This window comes from Panthera onca, chromosome A1 (genome assembly GCF_046562875.1).
Source record: "Panthera onca isolate mPanOnc1 chromosome A1, mPanOnc1 haplotype 2, whole genome shotgun sequence".
NCBI classification, from domain to species: domain Eukaryota; kingdom Metazoa; phylum Chordata; class Mammalia; order Carnivora; family Felidae; genus Panthera; species Panthera onca.
In genome coordinates this window covers 24,465,955-24,484,576 of record NC_138339.1, presented here as the reverse complement: position 1 = coordinate 24,484,576, position 18,622 = coordinate 24,465,955, and the positions used below count along the sequence as shown (strand labels likewise).

Sequence of the window (18,622 nt, the reverse complement as noted above, 5' to 3'; positions counted from 1 at the left end):
GCTTCAATAAAGACAGCCAGAAAGAAGATAGCAAGCACAAAGCAGTTTATTAAGACATTACACTCTCTGGGTTCCTGGGTGGTGCAGTCGGTTGGGCATCTGACTTCAGTTCAGGTCAGGATCTCATGGTTCGTGAGTTAGAGCCCTGTGTCGGGCTCTGTGCTGACAGGTCAGAGCCTGGAGTCTGCTTCGGATTCTGTGTCTCCCTCTCTCTATGCCCCTCCCCCATTCTCTCTCTCTCTCTCTCTCTCTCTCTCAAAAGTAAAGATTAAAAAAAAAAGAAATCTAAAGACATTACACTCTCAAGGTGGGAGAGTGGGCAGGCCCAGAGATGGCCACCGCCCAAGCCTACAGGGCTCTTTTCTTTTTATGTGAGTAGGGTCTTAGGTCATGGACCTGGACAAGCACTGAGTGGTCCCTGATGGAGACTGCTTCTGATCATTTGGGGACTCCTCCCACTGGTCTGGAAGGGTTTTTTGACCCTACAAGGTTTGTACCTGAACTATCATGGCAACCTTTCTCCCTGGGGGGGAGGGGCTGAAACTGCAATGCAAATACATTATAATGAACCTAAGGGTCACCCTGGGGCAGAAGTTGAAGAGAAGAGTGCAAGTTTCACACCTGTGGCTCTTAGTCTGTCAGCCTAGGGTGTTAGAAGTCACAAAGCCAAGATGTTGAAAGCCACAAAGTCAGGATGTTGTACCCTCAGGCTTCTAAGGTGTAACCTATTTATCAATGCCTTTGCCTCCAGCTCAAGTCTAGCTAACTGCCTATTCTATCAGGCCTACCCAGATAATCCTGTAAAATCTTTTCATCCAGGTTCTTAATTTAATTACATCTGGAAAGATTCTTTTTCCAAAATAGCTAACATTAATAAAGTCTGTGATTAGCATCTGAGCATATCGTTTGGATGTCTACTATTCAATCCATTAAAGGGGGCTTTGACTTTTATTTTGGTAATTGCATTTTTAATTTCAGTGGTTTTATAGCTTAAAATCTTTGCCATGGTTCCTAATTATGCTCTATCATATATGCAATGAAAATATTTAAGAAAGTAAAATACAGAATAACAATGCAATTTTATAAACTGTAACAGGCACCATCTGGAAATATTGGCTGAATTTTATATTTGGGGGGGATAATTGAGTTAATTTTGATGGAAACAGAAACATATCTTATGCTATCAACTTGATTTTCTTCACTCCTGCCATGAATCCCATTAGTTACTTAGACAACCTTCTGTTTCTGCATAAAATTAAATGTTACATAAAATATCAGTAAGAAGTAAAAGGTCAAAGTGATACCTTTTTTTTCTTTTTTTGTCACAAAGGACAAAATTAAAAGGAAAAGGTCTAGAAATATTGAAGCATTGATAAAAGAAAATAGGAATGAAAAAATAAAGATTTTTAATAAAAGAAAAAAGAAGCCTTTATGCAAAACAGCAGACATTAAACAAAAACATGATGTTGAAAAGGGATAAGGCATAAGTGAAATAGGTATTCGAAAACCTGATGAATATATAGGGCTGTATGTATCTCAGATTTGCTGGTATTTGCTGCTTCTATCCTGACATCCATGTTTCTGGCCTACCTGTCTCAGAGAATTCTGGGTCTTGGAAAACTCTTCTGCCACTCTGAATATTTCAAGCCTCTTCTCAACTCCAGGACAGTGATCTATTATATACCAATGGCAAGTCAAAATGGCCATTAGTAAGAATACAGAAGACCCTCTGACAACATTTACTTACTAGCTGCTACACTGTTCTGAGCTGATCATTTCCTTCACTCTTAAAACTTGCCTTTCAGTGCTGCACTGAGGCCCATTTTCCTCTCTAAGGAAGCTGTAACGCATTTGATTGAGCCTCCCTTTCTCTGAGAGTGACCAGTGTAGATTTATCTGTTTCCTCTCTTCTTTCCCCTGTGTAAGGTTGTACAACTTTTCTGCTCCAAGTACAAAACTGCACTTGGGTCCTTTGGTTCTCTCTGTTCTTGAACGATAAAGAAAGATATTACCTCGATTCAATAACAGATTAAAAACAGAAAAGCAAAAGCAAATTTGTTGACTTAAAAGTCATCATTTATCCATGTCCTTTTTTTATGTCTTTCAAAAGAGAAGGAAAGTTTTCTGGCAGAAGAAAATAGGTGATCCCAAGGGGATTTGGGGCATGTTTAATAAAACCAGCACTGTTTGATCAGTTGGCTTCTGCATAATTGAGAGGAAAAGCTTTGCTGTCAGTCTCATCCAGGTTTTATGATGGCTCCAAAATATCTTCATAAAAATCAACCTTTTAAAATTATATAGCCAAAGCCATTGCATCCTACTTCATTGTCTGTATTCAATAAAGGTTTAAAAGACAAATGAAAAGATCATTATTCAGTTTTCATTCTCACCTGAAATCATTTGCTGGGGGTAAAATCGGTCAATGTGACAGGGATGAGTTCTAACAGAGACTGACATTAACTCACTGTGAGGCCACTAAATCAGAAGTAACCAATCAATTGTATTCTGCATCTCGAGTTCGATTTTTCCAACTTATATGCTACATCTGATTGTCATTCTTTCCTTTGTAGTGAGTACTGGATTGGAATTTAGTAATAGAATATAAAATATTAGGTAATCTCTGAGTGGCCAGAGAAAGCTAGTGTAACTTGATATTCTATTTCTAGGATAATTTTTCCCCCCTGCCTGGGAGTTTAGGGAGTTTGGGACAAAGCATGTGAGAAGATGCTATAACCTTTGGAGGAAAAACCCAATCAAAATTTAAGGGGGTGTTATCTTGGGCTTGAAGCTCTTTGCAAATCTACTTTAAATATTTAGCTATTTTGTTAGGTAATAAGAGTATTACAGTTTTAATCTCTGCTGTGATTTAGAAAGGAATAAAGAAGTAGTGATCTGTTTACAGTACATATTAACTAAATGCATTCATTTGCATAATACCTCTTTAGGGATGGACTACATCATTCAGAGATTTCTATATGTGGAACTACAGGGATATTTTAGGCTTCAGTGACACTGAGGTCTTAACTTAAAGTCTATTAGATTAGCCCGACAACATTTCCTGATTAAAAATTCCCATTAGTGGTGAGACAGCTTCTGAGAAGCACTTTTCACCTTATGGTGCCAGCCACTGGGGAGAATAAATATTCTTGTTTGAAAGTGAATTCCATACAGAAAGGCATGTGGTTGTTTTTAGAGATATGAAAAGAAACAGTTTTTGATGTGGAGGAATTCAAATGTTCTGGAGGAAAAAAGTCCATCATGCAACTCCATGCTTTTTAAAATATTTGAATTCCAAAGTTTTAATTGAAAATCTGAAGGCAGTGATGTAAAAAAAAAAATGAATTCTGTGGCAGATTTCAATTTTGATACCTTCATTAAAAAACAAAAATTGTTGATAGCTGTTGATTGTAAACTCATAGTCTAGTAATTGTGTAGATATTGTGGTAGATTACCTTCCAGTTTCCAAATGTTTCTTTCCTTTCCCTGTGAAAACACCCTCCCCCTCCATAATCAGGCTTGGTCATATGATTTTTATTAGTTTCCCTTATGAGAAGATTTTTTTTTCTATCCATTGACTGAAATCTTACCATGTGACTTGGTTTAGCCAACGAGTTGTGAGTAGCAGTGATGAATGTTCCTTTCAAGAAAAAAGTTTAAGAACCACCAGCAATCTGCCATATCTTTTTCTCTGCCATGGAAATGGCAATATCCTAGACTGTAGTAACTTTCCATCTAAAATGTAGCAGAACACAACTTAAATTTTACCTCATAAACAATAGTGTTCCTCATATGTATTACTTTCAATGCAATCAATACATGACTAGTACTGATCTCTCGACCTAATTCATTACTGTCCACTAGCCAAAGCATAGTACTTCCTTAAGGCCAGTGTTAACATATGGCCAAGGATGGTGACATTAGGGGACAGAGCAAGCATTTTGTATTTATTAAAGAATGGAGTTGCTTCCCATGCCTTCCTGACTGCTTTGAATTTTCAATTATTTATAATATATGTGTATTTACTTGATGTATTTGTTTAAAGTTTTGGCTCTTATTTATAGGCTATACCATATTAAAGTAAAGGCATTCATAGCATCTAAATTATGTTGCTCCAAAGTGAAATAAAAATGAAGAAAGTCTGCTATGAGGAAGAATTAGAATCAGTTATATTAGACAGAATGAGAAATGAGAATTGAAAGAGAATGTAAAATCAAAGAAAACAAGAAGGAAATAAGAAGGCCATGCGAAAAGAAAAAGGAAATGATTTTAGTCATTAGAATTTTCTAGTGATATGATTTTAAAACAATGGCCAAGTGTTCAGCAGATGCATAATTCTGAGAACATAAAGAAAAGAAGCTCAGAGAAATGCAAATTAAAAATATCTCAATGAATATGGAGACAATTGAGAAAATGAGAAAAAAACAAGAAACTACATTTCCCTCTCTCCCATTTAGGTCTACTCTTTCAAAGCAAGGTCTTTGAAAAATTTGAAGGTGATGTAAAATCTTTGAATGATTCTCTGTTCTCTGAAATCTTCAAATTATGCTTTCCAATGTTATGGAATTCAAGGTCTTTCCTAGAGAGGAAGTTGTAGTCATTCTGTAGCTTGGATAAGATAAAATTTCTGAAGACAACATTCATAGACATCTCTAAATAAGTGAAAACGAGCACATTCGTATTCATATTGTACTGTCATATTCTGCATTTTGTTTTTCTGCTTAGACAATATAGCCCATTTTACTTTGTCCATTTTGAGTAATCAAAAACATATTGCAATTCTCTCACCTCTGCTTCTGACTGTAATCTGCTGCCCTCCTACAAGTGTGGGATACGGAAAGTGAGAAATGAAGAAATATGTTGAAAAATATTAGCACCTTGACAAGGGGTGAACGTTTTAACTGGCATGGAACAGGCAGTGACCAGTCAAAATGGGATAGTGCACAAATTAACACTAAGAGCTGTATCAGCACTTATCAGTAGAAAATCAGTTCTGAACTTGTCAATAAGACCTCTGAGATGGAAACTGGCTTACTGAGAAGCTGAGAGAGTTCATCAATATGGCCACAAAGTTCTCATATAATTTGCTTTAACTTTTTCTTCTTATAATTCCAGAGTAAAAATATCTTTGTGTCCTTTCTCATCAGCTCACTTTCTCAGTTGAGTTAAAATAAGAACGAGTATGGAGTAGAACGAGTATAAATAAATAAAATCAGTCATTTATATGTTAGTGGGACTTCACATCTGAACTGGGTCTAGCTCATCTAGTAGTCCATTTCCAGGAACCTCAGAGGCCAGAAGAATGTCAGTAAGAGGAGGATTTGGCAACTTGTCTGAGTCAAAGCCAAAACCTAAGACTGTCCTTCTGAGGTCAAAGTGTTTTCATTCTCCTGGGAAGCAAAACATTGTTGTGGTTAAGAGCATGATCTATGCAAACTAGAGTGCTTGAATTTGAATCTGCCCATCTGTATGACCTTGCCAAGCTACTTAAATGTTCTGTATCTCAGTTTCCTCATCTGTAAAATGGGAAATATAGTATTATCTACTTCATAGTGTTTGGGCAAGAATTAACTAAATTAAATATGTAAACAATTTTTAGAAGTGCCTGGCACATACCAAGTACTACATACATGTGAGTTACTAATGTGTTAATGGTAAAGGTCTAGAGCTTTTTTTCCTCTGCGTTTTCCCCTGCAGTCTCTTGGCTCTGGCTTTAATGTCCATTCTTAGTTGTGATGAAAATATTCTCACCTGTAGATTGGCCATCTTCAACTCCTCTCACCAACTGTTCTTAGCCTGAGTTCTTCTAGCAACTAGGTGAAGGCAGAAAGCAAGCATATGTGCTATTTAACTCTCCTTCAGAAAAAGGAATTAGAGAGAGGACTCAGGGAGACATTTCAGGTCTTGGACATTCTGGGGACAAGAGAGTAAAAAATCCAGGTGAAGCTGGATATTATTAGAGTATATATGTATGCATTGCAGCCATTAAGATGAAAGTTAAATATCACATAGAATGAGGAAAATTATCAACAGCAGTGTTTATTTTAGAAACTACAAACTAAAATAGCATAAGAAAGCTGTAGAAACTTACATAAATTTTTTTAAAGTATTTTTTTTGTAAACTTCTTACATCTATTTTGATTATATCACGACTGAAAAGATTGTGTCGTGCTATAAATTGGTTAATAAGACAGATTTTCATGGTTGTTCAATTTCCAATTTATAACACACCTTTCATTAAATGACACTATTTACTACATTGGTCATTATTTTGCCAGGATGTTGCCAATTTCCATCCAAAAACACATAGCACCCAGAGTGACTTGTCCTGTTACTTCTTTTAGAGACTGGTTTCCCACTTTGGCAGGAAATATAGTCAAATCCATATGACACTAAAATATATTTCAAGAAAGCTATTTTTGAAAAGGGGAGGCATATGACTTAGTGAATTTTCCTTTCTCTCCGGGATGTCACTCCTTCTTCTCCTTACAAGTCTACGTTGCTGGTTATTTTTTATTTCTCTTTTTTGGATTCTTCTACTGCCCCTTTTAACATTGATGCTATTTTCAAATGTCCCCATTGTCACCTATTCTCTTAAACATACTTTCTCCATGTTGTTTTGTCCAACAATGCTTCCACTCCTGTTTTGTTAATAAAATAGACAGATGCTTTCTGAAGAACCATTCCAAAATATTTGAAATGTACCAAAATGACTTTGAGTCATTTCTATGGGCAACAGAATGTTGACCTTCATAATCCATAGCAATAGAGACCCAAATATTTGAGTAAAATTCTCACCCCTGAAATAGTATGAGGAAACTCAGTTGAATCTTGTTATAGAAAATTTTGGAAATATTTTTCCTATTATTGTTAAAAGTAGATTTTTTAAAAAATCGGTTATCAGTTTTCGATGAGTTATCCAATTGAGTAGGTTTATCTTAAAAACTTTTGTCTGTGAGTGATGGAATTTTTAAGGTTTTAAATTTTAGTGGCACCAGTGTCTATAGATATTTGAGATAAAAGAGATAAATGAATTTTTTTTTTATAAAGAAAAAGAAAAATGCAAAGAACAGGGGATAGGAAGGGACAACTTTGTAGAATTTCTGAGAAAAGGCACAAGGCACTGTCAGAAGCTTCATGTTGTTTAGTAAAGTATTTCCTTGAAGTTGATGAAGCTATATGGGGGAATGTGTGAAAAGTAATTTGGAGAGAAAGGGGACACACAGCTTCTAATTGATCCAAAGTCTGTACAGACATATATGCTGTCCCTTAAATTATATCTTAGTAACTAAGCAGGTTGAAGAGATAGAATCAATCATCAGAGAGAATGCTATGAGATGAGAGTCCAGAGAATAAACTTTCTCTGTCATCTACCCTGAGGTCCTAGACATGTTAGTTGTCCATGGGGATATGTTCTATGCAATAGTTCCAATGTGCTTTAGAAAGGCTATTATGCCTAAAGTTTGGGGGATGTACTAAACTCAACAGTAGTTAAGAATGGTTTTAAATATATCCAATAATATCTAGGCATATGTTTCTTTCTATCATGATAAAAGCATGTGAATATTTGTACCACCATTTTTTCAACTTAAATAGGTTGTTTTGTTCTCGTGAAAGCAACCCAAGACCTTAACTAACTTACGTAAACATGGCTGACTCCACACAGGGAAACTTATTTACAAAATGGCCTGATTTTACAGGTGTGCTTCAATAAAGAAATATATATTAATAATGACAATGGAATAGAATGGGAAACGGAAATAAAATCCATGAAGATAAAAAAAGAAAACAGGGTTTTTCTGTCCTATTATAACAATACTTTCTTCATTCAAGTCATAATACTCCCTGCCCTCCTCATTGGCAACCAGTAAAATATGTACAATCTGAGGCACATAGGCAAGAAACTTCCAATGTAAACCAGCTGCAAATGCAATTTTGAGAATCACTGAGAAAGATCCAACCCCCTTCCATCATTAATCATTTAACAACTATGCAAATAACCATTTTCTTTATAAATACGAATCAGGAAGAGATTGAACAGATTTATATTTGTATATGCAGTCTATATACATATATGTACAAATTCAGTCACCTCATATGATATTAAAGCTTTCTAGGTACAAGTATTATATTCTTAAGAATAACGAAAACATAAGAATGTAAGTGTAATAAGATCTAACACCTGAAAGAGGAGATTTGGCACAAATGCAAATACCTAGGATACACTATAATATGTAGCTAACATAAGAAACTATAATTAATTGAGGGAGGTAGGGTTAGTAAAGGTTTTTGAGTCAATACTTAGCAGTGAAGGACATTTAGTTAGTATATGTGCTGCCGAAGCGAGCACGACGGACATTTAGTTAAATACAATGACTGGCTAAATAATTCTAGGCAAAGGAATAATATAAATAAAGGCGTAATGGAAAATGGATGAATGAATATATGGAGAATTTTAGCTTTATTTATAGAAACTCAACACGATTGATCATGGTTAAGTAAGGAGAAAATAAGAATGGGTATGGGGTGCTGAGGAAAAGGCATGTACAGAGATGTTCTCCAGAAACATTAATATGCCTACTATGAGTTGAATGAGAGAGGAGAAGGTGAAATAGTGCTCCTAAGTTTTTGACCAGCTTTGTTGGAAAGAGAAAGATCTTTAACAGAAATCTTGGGAATTATTGAAGATATGGATTTGGAAATCATGTATACAGTAGTAACATCAGAAGCAATGGGAGGTAATCAGAGCATCATTTATGATAAAATTAACTGTCATTTGTTAAATTGTATTTATGTTCCACTTTGCTTTGTGCTTCACATGTTATTAATTCTCACAACCCCTGGAAACAGGTATTAACATTTGCATCCCTACCCCATTTACAGAGGTGGAAGTGGTGCTCACAAAACATAAATAACTCATTAAAATTTATTCAGTTCATAGGTGGTAGACTGGAGATTGAATAAATGTCTGTCTAGCCCAAGACTTGAATGCTTTTTGCTACCGCTGTGTGCTTCTCTCTCAGAGCAAATAGTTTAGCAAGATAAGGAAAAAGACAAAAACATGGGGATTCTCATAATTAAGTGGGATGCAGGAATTTAGATGGGATAGGGAGGAGGCAACTTAAAGCTAAGAACCTAGTAGGAGACATGAGAAAAAACCCACACATTTTGTTTCATTATTTCATGGGAGGAGGGAGAGAAGCTCCACTCTGCTTGAATGGAGTGAAGTGAATAATAGATATAGATAGAAATGTCAAGAGATATAGGTGAAGTGAGGGAAGATATAGTAATATGATTCATGAAAGCAGTCGTTCCTAAATGGCCTTAGATGTTTTCATAGAGCTGTTAGAAACCTGTTGAGGTATTGTCACTTTCAAAGACAGTTCTTCGGGGGGCACCTGGGTGGCTCAGTCTGTTAAGCATCCAACTCTTGATTTCAGCTTAGGTCATGATGTCACAGTCCATGCTGACAATGTGGAGCCTGCTTGGGATTCTTTTTTCCTGTCTCTCTGTCCCTCCCCCACTCACAGGCTCTCATGCGCATGCTCTTTCTCTCTTTGTCTCTCTCAAAATAAATAAACATAAAAAAAAAGACAAAGATGGTTTTTGGTAATACAGATACCAATTTTAAAATTTCCTCATAGAAAAAAACAGAAAAAGACTACAAAACATATGGATAATATGATCTTGAAATCTTGATGGTGATTACATTTAAAAGCAGATAAACGATGAGCATTTTGCAATTTAAGTAGGTTGTTTTTGTTATTTTCCAGCAAGAAATCTAAGATTCTAAATAATTTATCCAAATAGAGATAGCAAGCTTATTTATAAAATGTACACAGCAAACTTATTTATAAAATGGTCGGTTTTGAAATGTGTGCACCAGTAACAACAGATAGGCACACACACAGTTTTTAAACTATAATAAATACATAAGTTTCAGTGATATTCCAAATATCCATGGTATTAGCAAAAGCTGAGCTGTGTTGAAATTATGGCTGATGTATAATCAGTTATACTCTTGCCTCGTCTTGCAAACTGATCTTGGAGAGTTTGAAGCCAGACAACAGATAGGATTATAACAATGGTAGCAACTATGTGGTTTTAGAGAAAGACTGAGGCTTGACCTGGCTTTGCTCTTTAGTAGCTAGTGACTGCAGGCACCCACTTAAATTCTCCATTGCTCAATAGATTCTTCTGTAAAATGGGAATGACAGTGCCAAGAATAAAATTGTGTGGTAGTATTTGTGAAAGTGCTTTGTAAATTGGGGATTATTTAAAAAATACTTTATAATATTAAAAAAATATATTAAAACAATTTTTTGTTACTGTCTCTACATAACGGTTTCTCTCTACTTTGTTTTTGTTGTTCTTTATGTAATCAAACCATGGTCTTAAAGCGAAAATTTGAAAAATAAGACCGGCTATAAAAGATCCTCTTTCATATTTTAATTTTATTTTTCTTATGTAGTAGCTAAAATGTCCACCAGAGGAAAAATGGGTCAGTTAGAGAACATAGATTTTTTATTAAAGCAATAATACATTATAGGAAAAAAAATCTTCAGGGTTATAGGATCATTTTTCATTGTCAATAGAATTTTAATTTAAGGGTTTTGTGTGTGTGCGTGTGTGTGCATGTGTGTGTGTGTGTGTGTGTGTATGTGTGTGTTTCTTATTTTCTGAATCAGCTACTCAAACAGTAAGACTAAAGCTGACACATTACCCAAAGTTATAAATAAAGAGTATAATTTAGTGTGATTTTTCTTCTAAACTATTCATGAATTCTATAAAGTTTTTTTTTTTTTTTTAAATCACCCCAATCAATGTTTTCCTTATGTCAGGGAAAGAAAGAAGCCCTTGTAAAGTGCAGCTAGCATTTTACAATTTCCTTCTGCCTCCCTGACACTCGTGTGGCTGTTAATGTTGCTATTGAATGTTTCCCCCCCTGCGAAATGCAGAATCACGATGGGAAGTTTCATTGTTTGACTTTCTATAGCACCCTACTGAAGACAGTACACTTAATCATTGTATTTTGCAGATTAGATAAAGCTTCATCCTTGCTTTCTCTTTTCCTCCAGCAATTTAATATTGTAGTTGGCTTGCACACTTGTAATTAAAAAGTGACTTATGAAAGTGCACTGCGAACAAGGCACCCACACCCCTTAGCAACCAGTGCTGGTGACTAGTTGTAATAATAATACCATGTCAAAATAGTATGATTGTTCCAATGATTACACATGTTTTTCTTTCAAAAGGTGGATAAACATGCAGTTATGTTTGATATTCTAAGAAAAGTGGTAGTTGGAGCGGAAGGGTGAAAGAATGTTAATGTGCTCTGCAACTTTATGAAGAAAGGTCAGAAAGTATATCTTCCTATCCTTATGTCTTCATTTATCTCTTGGTGTGTGTCGCCATTTTGTTCACATGGCTTTTTAAGGTAAAGGACTTCTCTTAATAAATTTCATTTCCTATATTCTGTGGAACTTCACTAAACTCCACAGTAGGGATCCCTCCTAAATGAGGATCATATTCACAAATAGCAGGGCTGCCCTGACCTAGTCGGTATTGTTGGTTAGATGAAGTTGTTCTTCAGCATGCTCAGTATTCCATATATGAGATTCTTAGCTTTGTGGACTTCTTCCACAGGCAGTAAAATTTCTTGCAGTCTCTTTATATCTCCTTGCCTTTCTCACTTTCATTTTATGGAATCACACATAAATAAAATTCATTCCAGCCTGGAAGTCATTATTATACAACTGTACCTCCGCCATGCATGGAATTGGATACGGAGGAGAACTGATGATAACAATGGGGAAACAAACATGTGAACAGCCACAAGACAATCAGAGGAGGGGAGGTCCTGACAGTTGAGGAATATATGGTTCTACTGGGGCCCAGAAAGGACGGGATTGGAATAAATTCATGTGAGTATCTTAACAAGTGTTTTCAAATTAAACTCTATTATTGTAATCAAAGTCCTTGGTAAACAACACCAAAAATTAATAGGTATGTCCAGTAAATTTTAGACGGCTTGGAAACCGAGGTTTCTACTCTGCTATGGAGTGTAGTGGTCAGTCAGAGCGCATGAAAAGAAGGCATGATGTGGAGTGTGAGTCCCAAGGACTAGGTCAGGAATCAGGACCAAGGACATGAGTTCTGACGTGCTTTCAGTTTATAGTTCTGCGGTTCAAACTGGACAGGTAGGTTTGCCCAAAGATACAAACAAGTTGGAAAATTTTAGAAATGGTCTATAAAAGTCTTTTCAATGTGGCAAAGTTTGGGTGATGGTAGTATTTAGATACTGAACTGGAACACCCTTCCGGAGTAAAAGGGTATGCTATTAGTAATTACACCAGACGAGTAGCAATAAACAGGAAATGACCCTGGGCAAATTGGGACAAAACCAAGGGCCCAATGTCAAGCTGTTTGACATTGGCTTTTCCACTGCCTTGTTTTACTCTCCTTTCTGCCTCCCCTCAGTGATGATAGAGGCCATTTCTACATCAGATATACCTCTGATCCCCCGGGGAGGCACAGAACAATGAGCTAGGGCTTGAGCAGCTGGCTGGTCTTTGCCTTTCCACTTCAGGAGATACTGCCCTCTGCTTCTCCACTTTGTCCTCAAGCATGGGATCTTCTACATTTTCCACAGTTGACCTAATAACAGCAATTCATGTTTTTATATTTAACTAACTATATTGAGCTGTAATTTGCTTACAATTAAATCTTGTGATTTTAAGTTCAAGGTTCTGTGAGTTTTGAGAAACACACACACCAACATATGTACACACCAGAAGATACAGAACATTTCCAACACCTCAAAAGCTTCACTCATCTTTACAGCCCCTGTCCTGTTTTCTAAAATTACACATTTACCCTTAAACAACACAGGTTTTGAACTGCATGGGTCCACTTATACACATATTGAAAAAAAATTTTTTTAATGTTTATTTATTTTCGAGAGAGAAAGAGAGACAGAGTGTGAACAGGGGAGGGGCAGAGAGAGGGGGAGACACAGAATCCAAAGCAGGCTCCAGGCTCCCAGCTGTCAGCTCAGAGCCCACTCTGGGGCTCGAAGTCACGAACTGTGAGATCATGACCTGAGCTGAAGTTGGATGCTTAACACTGAGTCACCCAGGTGCTCCCCCCCGCCCCTTTTTTAATAAATACAGTACAGTACTATAAATGTATTTTATCTTCCTTATGATTTTCTTAACAGTTTCTTTTCTCTAGCTTATATACTATTACAAGAATACACTAGGTAATGTACATAACACACAAAGTATTTGTTAATCTACTGTTTATGTTATTGGTAAGACTTTCAGCAGCAAGGTCTTAGTAAATTTTTTGGGGAGTCAAAGTTATGGGTGGATTTTCAACTGCATGTGGGGGCTTGGTGCTTGTAACCCCCATGTTGTTCAATGGTTAACTCTACATTAGTTTGCTATTCTATGCTTTAATATAAATGTACTCTTTTGACTTTTGACTTCTTTGTTCAGCAAAATGATTTTGGATTCATCTATGATATTGATCATATCAGTAATTCACTCCATATTATTTGCTCAGTAATACTCAATTGTATGGATGTATCACAATATTTATTCACTGGTGGTTAGACATTTGGTTTGTTTCTAGTTTTTGGATATCGTGAATAAAGTTATTATTAAGATTCATGCACAGGCCTTTATGTGGATATATGTTTTCATTTTTCTTGGTTAAATACTTTGAAAAGAGATTTTGGAGTTTTATTGTATAAGAAACTGCCAAATTGCTATCCAAAGTGGTTGACAATTTTATATTCTTTCTATCATAGTATGAAATTTTCTGTTATTCCAAAACCTCATCAACACTTTCTATCATCAGTCTTTAATTTTAGCCATTCTTGTAGCTGTGTAGTGGTATCTCACTGTGTTGTTTAAAAAAAAAAAATTAACGTTTATTTATTATTGAGAGACAGACACAGAGCATGAGCAGGGGAGGGGCAGAGAGAGGAGGAGACACAGAATCTGAGGCAGGTTCCAGGCTCTGAGCTGTCAGCACAGAGCCCGACGTGGGGCTCGAACTCATAAACCACGAGATCATGACCTGAGCTGTAGTCGGACACTTAACTGACTGAGCCACTCAGGCGCCCCTCACTGTGTTTTAATTAACCTTTTTCTGACGACTAATGATGCTGAACATCTTTACATATGCTTATTTTATCTTCTTTTGCAAAGTCTGTTCCAGATCTTTATTCATTTTTCCAAAGTCTTTATTATAAGAGCTCCAAAAATACAGCAAGTTTTAAAGAACTTTACAGTTAATATGTGTATATATGCCACCTACAGCCAGTCATTACATTTCACTGCAAGTTTTAGAAATCATGTTCATCTAATCATCCTTCTATCTATCCATCAAGGAGTATTATTATTATTTTTATTCGAGAGTACGTTGTTTCCCCCAATACCTGAATATGAAATTCATTAACTGTATTGTAATATGTTCACAGTTTTGATGTGACTTTTGCAAGAAAAATGCATATACTTATATGACACACCCATATAAATACATAGATTTTTACCTTCATCCTAGAATATTCCTTCATGCCATTTTCCAGTCATTTCCAACTGCAATCACCTTTCTTATTTATTTATTTTTTTTGCCATTGACTCATTTTTTTCTTTTCTGGAATATGATTTATAAATTTTAGAATACTCACAATTTTATATTTAGATTTTTAACTCAGCATAATTTTTTTGAGATTTATTCATGTTGTTATATTAATTCCTTTTCTATTACTGAGTAACATTCCACTGAATATTTATCAATCCATTCTCCCACTGATGGATTTTTTTCCCATTTGAGCCTTTTAGGAATAAAACTACTGTAAATATTCTTGTACAACGATTTGTTTGAACATATGTTGGCATTTTTCTTTAGTAAATCTCTAAGAGTGGGATTATTGGTTATAGGGTATGTTTACATTTAGCTTTATAAGAAACTGTCATAAAATTTTCCAGTTCCACTTTCCACTTCAATCAACAATGTAGAAGATCTCCAGGTGCTCCATATCCTTGCCAACATTTGATGTCAGCCTTTTTATTTGTAGTTATTCTGAGGTATGTGGAATGGAATCTCTGTCATTTTATTTTACTTTTCCCTGATCACACTGGCACTGGGCACTTTTCCATGTGATTACTGGACAACTGCGCATTTTTTTTTTTTTTTTTTTTTTAAATATCAGCTCGAAGTTTGTTTTCCATTTGAAAAAATTGGTTGTTGTCTTTATTATCGATTTTTACTTCTTTGTAAAAGAAGTCCTAGCAGTCCTTGTCAGATGTTTTCTTTCAATTTGTGGCTTGTTTTTCTTTTCCTCTTTTCTCTTCCAGGCTAGATTTTGCTTTGGATGGAGTCCAATTTATGATTTTTTTTTCTTTTGTGATATATGTTTTTTGTGTTCAATATAGGAAATTTCTGACTATTTCAAAGTCAAAAAAATCTTCTCCAATATTCTGTTCTTAAATTTTTGGTTTTAATTTGTAAAGTTAGGTCTAAGATCTATTTCAGGTTCATTTTGTGTATGAGGTAAGTGGGTCAACATTCATTTTTTTCCTTTTTTTTTTTTTTTTTTTGAGTATGGTTATTCTGTCATTTCAGTAAAGAATTCATGATTAGAACTCTTTAAAAACTTGGAGGATTAAATAAGAGAATTATACCTAAACAACAATTTATGCCTCAGAAGTAAAGACTAAGTTAACTCACCATTTAAAAAAAAATAGGGGTCCTGGGTGGCTCAGTTGGTTAAGTGTCCAACTCTTGATTTTGGCTTAAGTCATGATGTCACGGGTTGGTGAGTTAGAGCCCTGCATCAGGCTATGTCTTGGCAGTGTGGAGCCTGCTTGGGATTTTCTCTCTTCTTTCTCTCTGCCCTTCCCCCACTTGCATGCTCTCTCTCTCTCTCTCTCTCTCTCTCTCTCTCTCTTTTAAAATAAATAAAAACTTAAAAAAAGACTTTAAAAGAAATAGAGTAAAAAAAAGCCTCTATGACTAGACTTGCTAATAGTGTGAGGCAATATTTGGTATAGGACTTGTTTTAAAGTGCAGGTGTCCTTAAGCAAGCCTGTTGAGCAAGCTTCAAGGTGTCTTCTATATGATATCTACCATCATATCAGCATGGCTGCCATGTACCAGATTTGAGACTTTCTCCCCGTGTAGGTCTCAATCCATCTTCCAGTTCCAGAGATTGCTTTCTCTCTACCTGCTGACAGCACTCATTAATAATAACTAGAATCCTCAGAGTTCTAGTCCAAGATAGCAAAACCCAGAGGTAGTAAGGAGGTTCTCTCTTTCCCCAGTCTCAGTCTACTTTGCAGTGACTCAGACTTCTTGCCCTTTTCCTGCCTGTATCTCAAATTTTTCCAGGTGATTGACAAAAGGGCTGTACATTTCCTGTAAAGGATTCCTCCACATCCTAGCTACATGGGTGCGGTCTGTTTGTTGATTCAAACAAAGCAATCATTTCAGATTACAGTGGTTCAGTTTACATACAGGAGATATATATTGGTGGAAGAGGGTTATTTTCTTACCTTTCTTCCTTGTAAATTTTGTAATAAAAGAGCAGCTCCTTCACTGATAAGAATTTACTGGACTCTGGGTTATTTACTCTGAATTTGTCAAATGTAACAACAGCAGTGGTACAGACCAGGTTGTTCCATGCCAGGCCAAGAGAGTTTCTTTTATAATAATACTGCAGTATGAAGGAACGACCACTCTTTGGCCATTATTTTGACAGCCTTCTCTAGCTCAACTCCTTATTTCCTTTGTGCAGGAACTTAAATAAGTGCACACATTTTCCAATAGCACACAAATACTTTGAGCACAAAGAACACTGTAAACCTACATGTAAATAACATTTTTTTAGTATGGTATGCCAACTCCATCAATGTTTTAAAGACCCCTTCGTCAACTTATGCCAAAGTTTCAGCTCTCAGTATCTTTATGATATCACATAATGTGATCCCAGGTCACATTTTTTTATGATGCCCTGAAGTCTCGGCAAGAACACTTTTCCCAAACATGTGACTTGGGGATGAGATCTTAGCCCTAAGCTGATAATTGAAAATACTTTCATCTTCTTCCTATAAATTGAGGAATTATTGCTTTTTCCCTCTGCAATGGAAAACCTGAGATTTCAGCCAAGTCAGTATCCAGTCTTTTTTCAGATACCATTCATAACTCTGACCATATGCACTTATTTCTGCTATCCAGTGATGACAAAGAAGTTATGCTTAATGTAGTCTTTATTCCTAATCAGTGAGTAATTACTGAAAGAAAGGACAATCTCTAAGAAATATAAATTTTGATTTGTTTTGTCATTGAATGTTGCTTCATTCAGACTGATTCATTACAGCTTAAGAAATAAAGAATATTAATGTTTAGTGATGCTGAGCATCATGATTTAATGAAACCATATTGGGTTTATATTTCACACAAATTCCTGGAGAGGGGCATACAGGGCACTTACCCATTTGCTTTAAAGAAATAAAAGTAAACATATAAGTACTTGTGTTTTCCACTCTGTCTCTTATATTAGCCATCTGTGAATTCATACCACTTCACTTCAGCAGATAGGTAGATATTGCATACATTATACAGATATATAGTATATACAGATACAGTGATGTATAAGTCTCTATCTATGTATCTATCTATCTATCATGCTTGACCCTGATCTGGAAGCCATATTTGTGCTCTTATGTCAGGAGGACACAGGCAATGTAGGAGTCTGGTCCTAAAAAACAAAATCCGCAAAGAGTTCTTTAGAAAATGTAATAATTTCAAAGTTTCTAGGCCCACGGGTTATTGTTTATTATTATTATTATTTTTTGCTTGTTTTTAGGAGAAAGAATAGCTTGGGGAAATTGTTACACTTAGATTGAATAAAAAGGCCAGGTATTCCAACCCAAATGTCCAGGTGTATCTGGTTATTTATTTTCCTTGGTGCAACTTGTCTTAGCATGGCACAGGGAACATATCCATCTGAATATTCTTGGGTACTTTGCTGAAATGTAGATTTCTTAGCCACATTCAGACCCTCTAACAATCTCTGGGTAGAGATATTAGTATCTGTATTTTTCTAGCAAGCAATCATGATAATTTATAGTTTGGTGGATATAAAAGATTTTGCTAAGCTCTTAATCCTAGGCAAACAGAACCACAAAGAGGTTAGGAGTTTACTTGGCATAGGGTATTTCAGCTGAGGTTAAGGATTCCCAGTTATAAGAAAGATTTTAGGAGTTAAACATTTTAAGAGTTGGTGGGGTAAAGGAAGTTCATTTAGGGACAGTAAAAATCATTAGCTGATCAATCGGCGTAATCCTGTTTGTCTCTGAAAGAAGTAAAGAGGTTGTTCAGGACAGCCTTTATCTTCCCTCAGATGGAGATGGGTCCCATGCTATTCCTGAAGGAAATAAATATCTCTGCAGAGAAATAAGAGAGATAGGAGCACATTTGCCCTTTAATTTTGTATCAGTCAGGTCTATTCATAAAATAGAAAATATTCTACATATATAAATCTCAGGTAATTTAAGCAAATGATTTTTAAAAAAACTGAGAAGGTGGGCAGGACAATGGGACAACTAAAATT

General features: G+C 35.7%; 1 pseudogene; it reads right to left on the bottom strand.

Moving 5' to 3' along the window:
• Positions 1-18,622, bottom strand: part of LOC132680328 (histone-lysine N-methyltransferase SETD2-like) — a 73,869-nt pseudogene that overhangs the window by 16,663 nt on the left and 38,584 nt on the right.